This window comes from Scardinius erythrophthalmus, assembly GCF_964197995.2.
Source record: "Scardinius erythrophthalmus genome assembly, chromosome: 24".
Lineage (NCBI taxonomy): Eukaryota > Metazoa > Chordata > Actinopteri > Cypriniformes > Leuciscidae > Scardinius > Scardinius erythrophthalmus.
This window is the reverse complement of record NC_138244.1, coordinates 4,821,563-4,836,083: the sequence shown is the minus strand read 5'-3', so window position 1 is coordinate 4,836,083 and position 14,521 is coordinate 4,821,563. Positions and strand designations below refer to the sequence as shown.

The window sequence follows — 14,521 nt, the reverse complement described above, 5'->3', positions numbered from 1 at the left end:
AGCAAACACAATATAATTAACAACAAATGAAGTTCATAATAAGGTTAGAGCTAAGACCAACAATTATGAGGAGTAATGGATTAGTTATTAGCTTCAGGAAAGAGTCTTGGACAGCCAAGGACGATCTTAGTGAATCAATGACAACTCCTTCAACAGCATTATAATAAGAGTGGATTAAAACCGAGATATAGGGCGGCCCGGACAGAAACGCTACACGCACTTACAGTCTGTTTGAATGAAGTGTCCTGAAAGTCATCAATGCATGAAATCTATCAAAGATACTAGCTAAATATATCAGCAAATACAAAACAACTGAGCTCATTCCCACTAGAATTAGAGTCAGAACAGCATGTGCAAAACCACAACAAAACCCCACCTTCCTCTTGAGTTTATACATGTGATCTGATGTTTGTGTGTCTTTACACATGGAAAGTACTCATAGTCCAGCAGGGTTCAGTGGCAAATGCTTCACGCGCCTGGTGTACGTGTCTTGTTTCAAGTTGCAATTCAACACACAACATGACCTAAATTGTGGGTTGGGGGTGGATGAGGGGCCAATGCAACAAAACCGGACACCAAAACCCGGTGACATCAGGATGGCACACTTCTCACGGTAACATTATCACGGTAACATTAAGGCCGCAGGACATCAGCGTGTGGGAGCGAAACAATCTGAAAGCCACAAGTCATTCTTTAACAGTTTAAAAGTGCTAAAATGACTGGGAAAGTGGGAAAGTGCTTGAAATATTTGAAATCATTGAATCAGTTGAAATGACTAAACAGCTCTTAATCTGGTTGTGGTCAGTGACGGATCAGTGGACGTTCAGGATTCGACTCCAAGGACAATGGGTCAGCCGTAAAAGTATGAATCTAAAAGAAAAAAATAAACCTAAAATAAGCTGAAAATACAAACAAAGACATAAAAAGAAGCTAAATTTAAAACTATAGCAACCCTGCTTTGCATAAAAGCATCCGTCAAATATGTAATATGTAATGTAAATGTGTATTTAAATGTCTAAAAGCCTATTTTTACATAAAACTTGGTGCCACACATCTTGACATATTTTGCTATATTTGGACGTCAACATAAAATCAAAATAGGCAGTATTTACTGTCTTAAAAAAAGCCTTTATGCTCTAAAGTTGGGGTGTCGGAAAACATCATTGTTCAGGAAACTAAACAGTTTACCTGACCACTTTTATTATGAACTTAAAAAACACTCAAACTATGAGAAGTGACGCAACGGAACGGGCCAAAAGATGTACATTTTAATGTGTATAGCTTTAAGCAATGGTGCTCTACACAGGGTGAATTCAAAGACACATCATTTACTAAGCAAAGCATGCTAATTAAAAATATCAAAACTAAATCTGCTAAGATTTGAAAAGGAAAAAAGATCCATAGACTTTTCAAAACGACCCAAAACACTAAAAAAAAAAAACGACACTATACCTGAAAATTACTAAAAATATCAGTAAAAGTACTGTACATATCAGTAAAAGTACTGGTCAGTTCATCTCCAAATACAACAAATTCCCCTCTAAAACAACTTGCAATCTACACATATGGGGAAATAATATTAGCCTGTAATACATTTTCATGACTCAATCAAATACTGTTAAATAAATCAACTCGAACCCTTGCCCTGGGTAGGCTATACATCACATTACAGGCGGATTCATGACATTCACCTGTTATCCACTTTAACCTGAAGAACAACAAACCAAATCAATGAATTAGCCTACAGGAAAGCTTGTCAAGAAATAAATAGTGAAGAAGTGAAAACATAAATCTCAAGGGAAAAATATTGCTTTTGTGTATTACTCTTTTGTCTCTTTTGACTTTTAAGCAACCGCACAGCATCCACCCAGCAACCAACCAGCAACCACCGCCCAGCATCCACCCAGTATTCACCCAGCAATCACCCAGCAACCGCAAAGCATCCACCCAGCAACCACCGCCCAGCATCCACCCAGCCACCGCCCATGCAACCGCACAGCATCCACCCAGCATTCACCCAGCAACCACCCAGCAATCACCCAGCATCCACCCAGCAACCGCAAAGCATCCACCCAGCAACCGCCCAGCAACCGCCCAGCAACCGCACAGCATTCACCCAGTAACCACCCAGCCACCGCACAGCATCCACCCAGTAACCACCCAGCCACCGCACAGCATTCACCCAGTAACCACCCAGCCACCGCACAGCATCCACCCAGCAACCGCACAGCAACCGCACAGCATCCACCCAGCAACCACCCAGCATCCAGGCAGCAACCGCAAAACATCCACCCAGCATCCACCCAGCATTTACCCAGCCATCACCCAGCATCCACCCAGCAACCACACAGCAACTGCATAGCAACCACCCAGCATTCACCCAGTCACCGCCCAGCATCCACCCAGCAACCACCCAGCAACTGCATAGCAACCACCCAGCATTTACCCATTCACCGCCCAGCAACCACCCAGCAACCGCCCAGCAACCACACAGCAAACACACAGCATCCACCCAGCAACCGCACAGCAACCGCACAGCATCCACCCAGCAACCGCACAGCAACCGCACAGCATTCACCCAGCAACCACCCAGCATCCAGGCAGCAACCGCAAAGCATCCACCCAGCAACCACCCAGCAACTGCATAGCAACCACCCAGCATTCACCCATTCACCGCCCAGCAACCACCCAGCAACCGCCCAGCAACCACACAGCAAACACACAGCAACCACCCAGCAACCACACAGCAAACACACAGCAACCACCCAGCAACCACACAGCAACCACACAGCAACCACCCAGCATCCACCCAGCAACAACCCAGCAACCACTCATGACACCCTAGCAACTGCATGGCAACAGCCAGGCACTGTGGTGGAAAGTTTTGCACGAGCAATTACAGTCATTTCTGGTCGACTTTGTGCAGTGCTCAATACCTCGTTTACTGGGTAAAACTGAAAGAAGTTACATGCGTAAATTCGACAGTGTGGTTGTAGCCACCTTATTTTACAGCACCTGCAGGCCTCAGCAGAGAGTCCTGGCTCATTAACTCACAATCTCTCCTGAGCTGCTTACGTCTGTCTCTGACACTGTCATTTAGTGTGATGGACGTTTAGAGTCCTCATCAGACGGACTTAAGCAGCGAACACAACTTCAGTATTGTCTGTCAGGACAGAAGCTTCTGAGATTAAATCTGCAGTGAGACAACAGTAGATCAGGTCAAAGCGCAGGAAACGACACGTTTAAAACTGCTCTGTGTTGGCTTAAACTGAAATTCCCCTCGAGGGTCAATTAAGTCAGTCTGTCTTTCCGTCTGTCACTGGGTTTAGAGATACCTGCCTTGCCTGAGTTAACCAAAATGTGGTTTTGTATTTCAACAGGTCTCTTCAAACCCAACGTGCTGATGTTGCAATAAATACGTAAAGTACACATGCGTGGCTATGTTTAAACAAAGTGGAAAACTCAGTCTGAAAACATCTGAGGGAGGAAGAGGCCGCCTGTGTACACTTTCACAAAAACAAAACCGCACGTAAAAATTGCGTTCATGCATGCATATACGTGCATTAGTAAATGCAGAATTTGCAGGAAAAAGTGACAGATAAAGGGATACAAATTAACATCTTATCATCATTTCACCCTCATGTTGTTCCAAACCCATTAGACTTGCTTTCTTCCATGGACAACAAAAGAAGATGTTTAGCAGAATGTCCAAGTTCCAGTTTTCATTACAAGTGCATTGTGATTTGTAAAAATCATAAAAATATATCCCAACTGACCCCAGTAGTGTACTGTACATGTTCTACTTAAAAAAGTCATTGAGACGCTAATGTTAACTTTTACAGAGACGCAGACATGGTTAGGATTGAAAAACTAGTCAGCCCGACCTGAAAATCCTGTTTTAGGAAAATAAACAGTGGGGGAACAGAGCGAGCGAGAACATTCCCATTCTCTTATGCTGAATAACTAAAAAAGAAGGGTCTGATTAGACGTGTCAGATTCCAACCGGTAGAACACAAGTCAGACAAACGCCCTCAGAACGAGACGAGGAGAGATTAGCATTTTGCTTATGATTTTGAGAGCAAGAAAACACTGCAGAGAGGCAGACAGAAGAAGCAAAACATGTTCTGACATGAGAGAAAATTAATTACTTAACACTAAAGACACTCAATCATGCAATGGTGGTAATGGAGGCCGATTTGGTTTTCCTTGTTCCTTGTGGCTTTTCTGAAATACTTGTTTCTGACTGGTCAAACATGGCCTTCTGCAGCCAAATATTTTTGCATGTTTACTGCTAAACTATCCATTAGCCCGGGCTGTTTAGTGTTTCACTTTGCTTTCTCTTTCCTCTCAACATAATAAAAAAAATCACATGCATTTATTTATTTATTTCTTTGATAAGTGGCTGTGCAATACACGGGTCATTTACAGTCAGATGGTCAGTTTGCACAATAAAACTCCTTCAGGGTAATACAAGCTTTGCGTTTATTTAGCGTTTATGACCGTCTGACGGTATATTATCTCTTCTTACATGTTTGACACTGAGAGTTATTACATAATCCTGGCTAGTCAGGTTTTGAGTTTCACACTGTACATTTGTAAACCCTTGGTTAATGTTCTTATTTGCATGTCTATGCAATTAAAACAGTAATGGTTTAAAACATCGTAGGTCTCTGCACATTCAAACTAGCGCCCACAAATGTGAGTATGGTTGGGAATCGAAAATCGATACTTAGGGTCAGGAATCGGATACTTGTTATAAAATTTCAATTTCGATTCCTATGTGCGCATTTTAATGTGGTTTAAACCATTCAAGCCAAATAAGATGCGAAAGAAAACTCAATTCTGCACACGAATACTGAATTGAGTTCTCTTTCACTTTTTCTTGAGCTTGAAAAGAGAAATACACACAAAATTAAGTCAAAATATCCTCATAAACACAGTCGGTTAAGTGTTGAGTTCATGCAGACAGTTGAGAAAGAAAACTCACGTGTAACAGTATAATGGATCAGTGCATCAGGTCTTAAAGTGACAGCAGCCTAATATTCGTGTCATTACTGTGAGTCAAAGAACAAAAGAAAAAGAAAATCACTCACTGATCTTGACTGAAGAACTTTTGTAACTTTAATACGGATTAATATAAAAAGAAAACTATGCAGAGTTATTTTACTTTAGACATCAATTTCTGAACTTTGTTCAGTTGTATTTATTTGTGCTATTGCTAATTTGCTTATTTGTTCTCATTGTATTACTGATTGTTTACTTGTCTTTAATAATGTTTGAAATTTATATTAGTTAGTCTAGTTTATTAGTTTGTTCTTTGGGCTGCTGATTATTGCTCATGGTTTTCAGCTGCAATGGAATGTTTTGCAAAAACACACAGAATAAATATATTTGACATCGAAATGTTTGACTTAATTTTTTTTAAACCATATTGCAATCAAAACTGGGAATCGATAAGAATTGGAATCACTAAAATTCAAACGATACCCAATCCTACATGCGAGAGGTTAAAAAATTCCATGGAATTGTGCTGCATGGAAAACACAACTTAGGAACGTCATATGGGTGAGTAAATAATGACAGATTTTTAACAACTATTACTTTGACAAGGGAAAAAGAGAATTTTCCGTAAATATATTTTGCAAAGATTAAACACTAAAATACTCCACAGATAAAGGTCAAATATACCTCAAATAATAAAGGTCAACACAACTACGACAACACAAAGTAAACTCCATGACCTCTCACAGAACGTCCAGTTATGCAAGTTTATGGGGGTTGGTGCTTCAAGCAGTGTGTCTGCTTTAGCAATTTAAACACCGGCCCCGCAGCGAGAATAGGACAGTCTGGTTTGTGTCCAGGGGTCTGTTGTATTAGCCAAGCAATGCCAGTTACAATTTAACCAATGTGTAGCAGAAATTACAAATGTTGGAATTACCGCAATTACCAGTTTCCCATTTGCTGACTTGTTTGTCGAACTTGTCGAACTAGTACTAGCCGTTTCACTCGGATATACATCAAAATAGAAAAAAGAAAAAGGAAAATAGAAAACAAAAAACAAATATGACAACCTGTCACTAACTTGAGATCCACCAATAGCAAACCACAACCATCCAATCAGTTCCCCACAGACAAAATCAAGCTCCGCCCACATTTGTTCTTGTTTGAAAAACCGTTTCCTCAAAATAGAAAAGAAAAATACTATCGCAATCGTTTCATGCTGACTTTAATAAAACATAAAAGAATAGTCCAAATGACTAAAGTAAAGTCACATGATGAGATGTGACAGACACAAGTCATTATCTGGTGAAAAAACTATTTTTTCTTGTTAAGATTTAAAAAATCTAAAATTCGCCAATCATATGACTTTGAGAAGAATATAATGCATGAGTTAGACTACTGTTATGGATTCCTAAATAAATTGCAACCTGAAGAACTGGTAGAGCAAACCTCCCAGAAAATTATGAAACATCAGTTATTATAAACTGAGATGGAAAAACCCAGATGGCATTTATGTAGCTGGTAAATCTGAGACAGGTACTGCAAGATCTAGGTCAAATTACAGAGAGCCATGTAATGCATGCTGCAACACACCGTCTGTCTGCGAGAACCCGTGTCCAGCAACATGCCGTCTCTGCTGACGGTACTAGTTTCACTGTCAAAAGTTAAACAGCCGAAATATTTGAGTTTATTGGGGCTCGACAGCAGTTTATCCCTGAAGGCAATGCTTGTGCTTGTCACAGTAGAGCTGGAAACCAATAAAACAGGTGGAAAAATGAATGAAGATGCTCAGATTTTGGCCAATAATACTAATTATCACAGCAAACATTACTATTACACTTACTCTTTGGATTAGGATAAGAAAAAATCCCACTTACACCGAACAAAGGATCATAGCGACTATTTCTTAACTGGAATGAATCAGTCCAGGTCTTCTAAGATGCCCATTTACCACATAATAAACTCTCTATTGCAGCTCTGCAAACACATTAAAAGCATAAGCAATCTGTCTGATAACACTGCGACCAGCTTTATCGTGTTGAATATTTGAAGAAGGCACCCTTAACATCACAGATGTGCTGTGGGAGAGCAGGTTAGAGTGAATTACAGCAGGTTTGGGAGAAAACAGCGCAGTAAACGCAGATTAGAGGATGCCTGCGGGACGCTGGGAAGGTCTTGTAAATGCATGCTCAGCTAGCTGGTGATACGACACAAAGAGGTCACCATAGGATTAAAGGACAGTATTAACCACTAAATTATCATGTAGTGTGTCTGACATGATGCTTAACAACAAGTACTGTGGTGATACCATAGTACAATAATGTTGTCAGATGGTTCCACTTGATTACCAAATTCATATATCATGGTATAATACTCCAATTAGAGCTGCACGATTAATTGTTAAAAGATGCCGATCCTGATTCAATCATTTAAATTATCACAGAAGTACTGGAATAAAAGTTTGGATATGAACACCTTTTGAAAGTAACTTGACGCTTCAAATTGAGTTCAGTAACATCATTACACCAGTAGGTGGCGACAAGTGACTGTTAAAATTGTATTTGTCATTGAATCATTCATTTAAAAGACTCAAAAGCACGTCCAGTAATGATCGCAAAGTCTTTATGAGTGAGTCATTGAATCATTCACTCAACCCGATTTAAATAATAATAATAATAATGACCTCAAATGAAATAGATTTTTTAACAAACTGCAGAAATTAACATTTTGTCAGAACCTCTAGTAAATGACGTTATTTTGTTTAGTTGTCTGTTCAGAATCGTGCCGCTCTAACTCCAAGGTAGTTACAAAAAAAACACATGAACTAAAAACAATACAAAAAGTTAACTGCACTTAAAATAGGCAACATAGTCTTTATGCAAATGTATAAATACTTCTTTTCTTTTCGATTTTTAGTGAGATTAACCTACAAATTTAAACAAAGCCTGATTTACAAACTTTTCTTGTTTTTCACTAATATTAATGATAAGAATAATTACTAATATTAATAATGTCATTATTATTATTAAATATTATATTATGTAACTTTCACTGGAAGAGCAAAAATCTCTGCTCTTCTCAAATCTAAAAGGTATAATGTCAACAAAACGATCTGATATGCTCAGATAAGCGTTGCAAAAACATTGAGGTATGACTTTAAACAGACAAATATACTGTCAATATTTAATACATAAAAAAACAAATATACAGTAACATAGCAAGAGCAACTACAATAGAACAAAACAGAACATGGCTGAACATAATAGAATAAAACAAAGCAGAATAGAATAGAATAGAATAGAATAGAATAGAATAGAATAGAATAGAATAGAATAGAATAGAATAGAATAGAAGTGTTCTCCTTTCACTTCACACAACAACACTGACTCTGACCTTTAGCTGCAGCAGCGAGTGCTCGTCGAACATCGGGTCTCGAGGCGTCAGTGAGCCTGTAACGGTGCTGTCAGCACGATCACTGCAGCATAATATCATTTATGATAATTAATATAAACACATAACCTCCGCCGAGTCCTGTCGCACGTCTACGCCGCTGTCAAACTGCAGCTGCAGGTCTCGCGCGCCTCCCGGAAACGGCGTCATGACGCACAGATGATCATGCAGACGTACAGACACACCCCCCGACACACCTCAGCGCTCGGCCAATCAGAGCGCAGGACGGCCCCCAGGAGCACTGGTTGAGGAGTGTGGTGTGGATGATGGCCAGTATATGATGAGATGGTCTGAATGGTTGGACTGGGTTCAGGGGACATTGCTGCATGTCTGTCGACTGCATACAGTAACTGTATCATCTCGCCATCATCCTGTAAACTTAAACACTGACAGAATGCAATAGGCCTTCAATCCTGTACTGCAGGAAATGTATATTAAGACATTATTGTTGGCTGCAAGGCTGCATTTATATGATCAAAAATACAGAAAAAACAGTAATATTGTGAAATATTATTACAATTCAAAATAACGTTTTTAAATTTTAATATACTTTAAAATATAATTTATTCCTGTGATCAAAGCTGGATTTTCAGCATCATTACTCCAGTCTTCAGTGTCACATGATCCTTCAGAAATCACTCTAATATGAGGATTTATTATCAATGTTGGAAACAGTAATATATTTTTGCAGTCATAGGCTACTTTTATTTTAGGATTGTTTGATGAATAAAAAGTTTTTAAAAAAGAACAGCATTTATTTAAAATATAAATCTTTTTTAACAATATACACTACCGTTCAAAAGTTTGTGGTCAGTAATTTATTTTCCTTTTCTAAAAGAAATTTACATTTTTATTCAGCAAAGATGTGTTAAATTAATAAAAAGTGATAATAAAGATTCATATTGTTAGAAAATATTTCTATTTTGAATAAATGCTGTTGTTTTTTACTTTTTATTTTATCAAATAATCCTGAAAAATAGTATCACAAAAAAAAATATGAAGCAGCAGAACTGTTTCCAATGTTGATAATAAAACATCATATTAGAATGATTCCTGAAGGATCATGTGACACTGAAGACTGGAGTGAAAATTCAGCTTTGATCACAGGAATAAGTATATTACAATAGAAAAACACACTGTAAAAAATAATTCTGTAAAAAAACAGTAAACTACTGGCAGCTGTGGTTGCCAGCATCATACTGTAAAATTACGGCGTGTTACTGTTAATGTTTAAACAGCTTTATGCAGTTAAATTACAGTTTTATAGCTGAAAAAAACAATATTTAGCTGTTAATTTCAAAAACAGTCACATACCGTATTTTCACAGCTGCCAGTAGTTTACCGTTTTTTAACAGGATTATTTTTTACAACATTTAACCAAAACCAACAGGTTTTATTCTATATCATTATTACATTATTCTTCAATTCAGAATGAAGAACATCTCGGGATGAGGCAAGCCGGCAGGTTGGCAGAGAGCAGCGTTTAATCCGACTTAAAAACTCTTTCCATTGCAAAAGCACTTTGAGGAGAGACATAGGGCTTATGTTGTGAAATCTTCCAGACACAAATGTTGGGCTTGCAGTGATATTGCCCAGGGGGGCGGGTGGGCCAGATTGCAAAAGAAGAGTGAAGGTGAGGTCCTCTCCTCATGGACAGCCTCCAGAAACCCCTGCCAGCCCGGGGACTCGTTGCATATCATTTCGTTGTACTCTTTTGTATAATGACAAATAAAGATTCTGATTCTGACCGGAGCCAGTCACGTAACGCAGGGATCTGGGCAGGAGCGGCATGGCTGGCCGGGAACTGGACGCCTCCCAAGGTCTGGAGCACGAGTTTGCTCATTAAAGCGATAGTTCACCTAAAAGTAAAAGTTCTGACAGCATTTACTCACCCTCAAGTTGTTCTAAACCTGTATAAATGTCTGTCTTCTGCTGAACACAAAAGAAGATATTTTGAAGAATGTTGCTGGTCCCCATTAAAGGCCCTCTGAAAATACGTTTTTTAGCTTTTAGTATGAATATGTTAGCCTTAAGGTTTTGAATAAGCTGCTGTGTTCCAAAACAATGACAAAATTCACATTTAGGAGATTCAAAACTCTCTGTCACTTCCGCTAAAATGGATCAGGGATTTTTATGACATTCAGCTTCTCATCACATCTTCTGTCCAATCAAATGCTCTCTAGAATCTAAAGCTCCGCCCCCTGTGCTATAAACACCAATAGAGAGCCTAAGTCCCTCCCCTCCGCTTCCGGCTCATGGGACCTTATTTCGGGAAAAAATATGTATGGTAGTCAATGACGCGAGACAACTTATCTTTTTATTCCATCTGAACTGTGCCCTGAATTACACATATGATGTTTGTCAATTTAAAAGATAATTATGAAAGTCAAGAAAGTCACAGTTTGTCATAAAACAGAAGAGTAACATTTAGTTTTATGTGAAAATCGCTCAATGAACTACATCTCTCGTCTCGCACTATGTATGTCACCAACAGTCTGTGTGCAGTCTGGTACAAAACACTCAGGCATGACGGCGTAACGTTACGATTATAATGTAAGACTATAGAAAAAATGACAGGCGTTAGCTTCAGTAAAGTTAGCTTCATTCATTGAGAGAAAAGGTATGACGTCACATGTGCGCCTTTTGGTTTGTAGTCTTTGTAATTACGTCTTATACCTCAACAGTTTTACATCAAACTGCGACTTTCTTGACTTTAAAATGTATCTTTTAAATTGACAACATCATATGTGTAATTCAGGGCACAATTCAAACGAGATCAAAATATTTGTTGTCTCTCGCCATTAACTACCATACAATATTTTTTCCGAAATAAGGTCCCATGGTGGTCCACCGGAAGGGGAGGGACTTAGGCTCTCTATGGCCAAAGCAACCGATGATGCGTCACAAAGCATTATGGGTTGGAGATAATGTGTTCAGTTGCTCAAACACTCGAGTTTTATTCTGTTTTCCAACTGTACGGTGGTTAATAATGAAATGTATAGTATTTATTCACACCTCTACTATTGAATCCAACGTATCATCATTGCTCGGATTCGCTTCCATGGTGCTGTGAAGTACGACGCTATTGGCTATTTGAAAAGGGGGAGGGGCTATTCAATATGTCCCGCCTTAGCTTCCTGTTTCAGTGGAAGTTACGTAACTTCCATAGTATTTTTTTGGTAACACTTTAGTTTAGGGTCTAATTCTCACTATTAACTAGTTGCTTATTAACATGCATAACGTTCTGTATAGTATGAGTGTGTGTAGTATGGATGTAATCTACATCCGCCATGTTGTTATTATCATGTGACCTAGCGTAAGTTGTGTCGCTTCACTGTCATTCACAAAAATCCTCTCATCATGGGATAGTAAAGTGTTCATCGTATGCACAATTCAGTAGGGGTTCATCCTGGGACTCTTTGCCTATGTTTTATGCTTACTGTGAATTCGGACATACTTCTTTTGTCACTTAGTAGCCGCGTTTCCATTACCCTTCAAACTGCGCAAATTGAAATTGCGAATTGAAAATACGCTTAATGGAAACACATAATTTTCGCAAAAACGCCCATTTATCGCAAAAAAGTGTTTACGCTCGCATGAGGGGTTTTTTCAGGCAATTCGAAAAAAGAAATATTTCGCAAAACTGCAATGGAAACAGTTTTTGCGCATTTACAGGTCACCTGACGTAGACGACGCGGTGTGTTTGGACAGAATACGAGACAGAGTTCTTTATTAAATTCATATAAGACAAAATAATTACAGGAATACTGGATTCTAAACCTCAAATAAATTCCACAATCAAGACCTCGAAGCAGATCTGAGGGAGAAACACCCAGAAACTCCTCATATGTGCTGCTCTCAAGTATAAAGGTCGTTCCTTATCATTAATGCTTGGAAAACATACATACATCTCCTTAGATTAATAATAATGGCCAGTGCAGTGGCTGGGATATAGCACATAAACCTACCAACGTCCGTTGCCATGGTTTTTGGAATGATTTTACTTATCGCGACAGGAAAAAATATAGTTTTAGTCGCATAACATCGGTTAATGGAAACGCAATAGTTTTTTGTCGACATTTAGAAAAAATCGCAAAAGTTTTGCGCAAATCTGTAATGGAAACGCGCCTACTGTTTTTGCCTACTAGCAATTGCAGATGCGGTATTACCGCATGGCACAAGCTGATTGGCCTCTGCTGATCCGACAGCCAATGATATCACTTGCGCAACATTTAAATAGTCTGGTTCAGTGTTTGCTGTTAGCTAGTCCTGCAGTGCTATCAGAGTTCCTCTGAACCCCTCCACCTCCTCAGCTCCACCTGTCTAGATCTGACACGGGATTTACTGTGTATCTATTAGCAGCAGTAATAATCAACAGCAGAAGCGTAGCAGATTTAGGCTACGTCTACATTAATCCGGATACATTTGAAAACGGTGTTTTCGTTTATAAACGCTCTCCGTCCACACTAGCGTTTTCAGGCGGTTTCGGACGTTTCAGTGTGGATGAGAAACTTTTGAAAAAACGCCTGAAAACGCTAAATTCACCTTTACTGCGCACCGTTTGGTCTAAAACGCGACTGCTCTCATGTATTGCCGCAGGACAGCAAATGTGAGTAAATTCTGACATCTTTGCAGGACTGTGATATGAAGAGTGTGCAACGTAGAATATTTTTAGCAACAGTGTGAAAGTGAACGGCACATAACAGGCACAATACTGGTATAAACATGAATATCTGTTGGTACAATATGCGTCACATGACTAAATTTACGTCATCGTTTTTAAATACCACCGGTTTCACAGTCCACAACTACGCGAAAACGGCGTTTTCAAATGTATCCACTTTGGAGTGTGTTTTCAAAAAAGCTTCGTTTTCATCAATAAAAACGCCGTCTCAGTGTGGACGGAAGGCCAAAACGGAGAGAAAAATATATTAGTGTGGACATGGCCTTAGTCCACCAAGACCAAATACGTTAAAGGGATACTTCATCGATTAGCATTAAGCTTTGTATCAGTAGAAACCCGGTAGTATTTTCGAATGACGGTGCTTCCCTCCCTCATGTCCCCCTGAGACCAGAGATTTCTGTATTGTGTGTCTGGAAAAAAAACTCAGATGATGCAAAAATTGTCATTTAGCTCATCTGAGGCTTTTCTGTCCAGAGGCGAGAGACTCCAGCCAGTAGGAGGAGCTCGTCCCGCATGTCTTCAACCCGCCCATAGGGGGATCTCACCATAAAACGCCGTCTTTTCAGTTTCCAGTCGACTAGTAGCCTAGCTGTATCATTTCTCCCGATACTGCCCTCTGTAACCGGTAGCCGTGGCTTGGGAGTGTCCTCGTAGGGCAGCGAAGCAAGTGCATTCTGGGAGTTGTTGTCTTTCATCCACATGAGCCAAAAGTACATTTTCTGTCTTTTCTCAGTCTAGAAGGCACCAACTTCTAAAATAATTTCACATTTCTACTACATAAATGACCCAATTTAAATATACATTCATCTTTCCAGCGGTGAAATAACCCTTTAACATTGCTATATTCATTAAAAAACAACATGTTGCCTTTATAATGTCACACTTAACATTATTCTCACTCAGTAAAAATGTGTCACATGAAAATATATAGTTTCTATGAACCCAAAATCGAGTTCAGACTAACGTGCAAGTGTTTTAGCAAAGGAAAAAGGGATGCATTTAGATATTGTGCACAGCAACAGCATGTCCCAAAACAGTGAACAACATTTAGTCATTTTTTTGATGTTGCAAAATAATGAGCTTAGAAAGTGTGTTTGATGAACCATCAGAGAATAGTCATGGCAGAGACTTTGTTTAAAATGGAAAAACAAACATCCTGGACAATGAGATTGCAGGATCCTGAAATAATGGGACTTGCATAACGGATGGTGAAAGTGTTGATTTCTGCAGAACACAGCTGGGATCTCTCCCGAAACCTGTGGAAAATCAATCACTGCCGTCTGAAATGTTTCCTAACAAAAGATCTTCTGATGAGTCATTTTTTAGATTTGTGTTTTTTCTTTTGTGTTATATTGCAACATTTAATTGGTCGTAACCATGGCATAT

The 14,521-nt window shown here is 39.2% G+C and overlaps 1 protein-coding gene across 1 annotated transcript in view; it reads right to left on the bottom strand.

The window, feature by feature from the left end:
- pparab (peroxisome proliferator-activated receptor alpha b) overlaps positions 1–8,576 on the bottom strand; it is a 33,406-nt gene extending 24,830 nt beyond the window's left edge. Inside the window, exon 1 of the mRNA XM_081356454.1 lies at positions 8,395–8,576. The gene's annotated coding sequence lies outside the window, so the exon portion shown is untranslated. The remainder of the gene's footprint in view (positions 1–8,394) is intronic.
- Between the last annotated feature and the right edge of the window lie 5,945 nt (positions 8,577–14,521).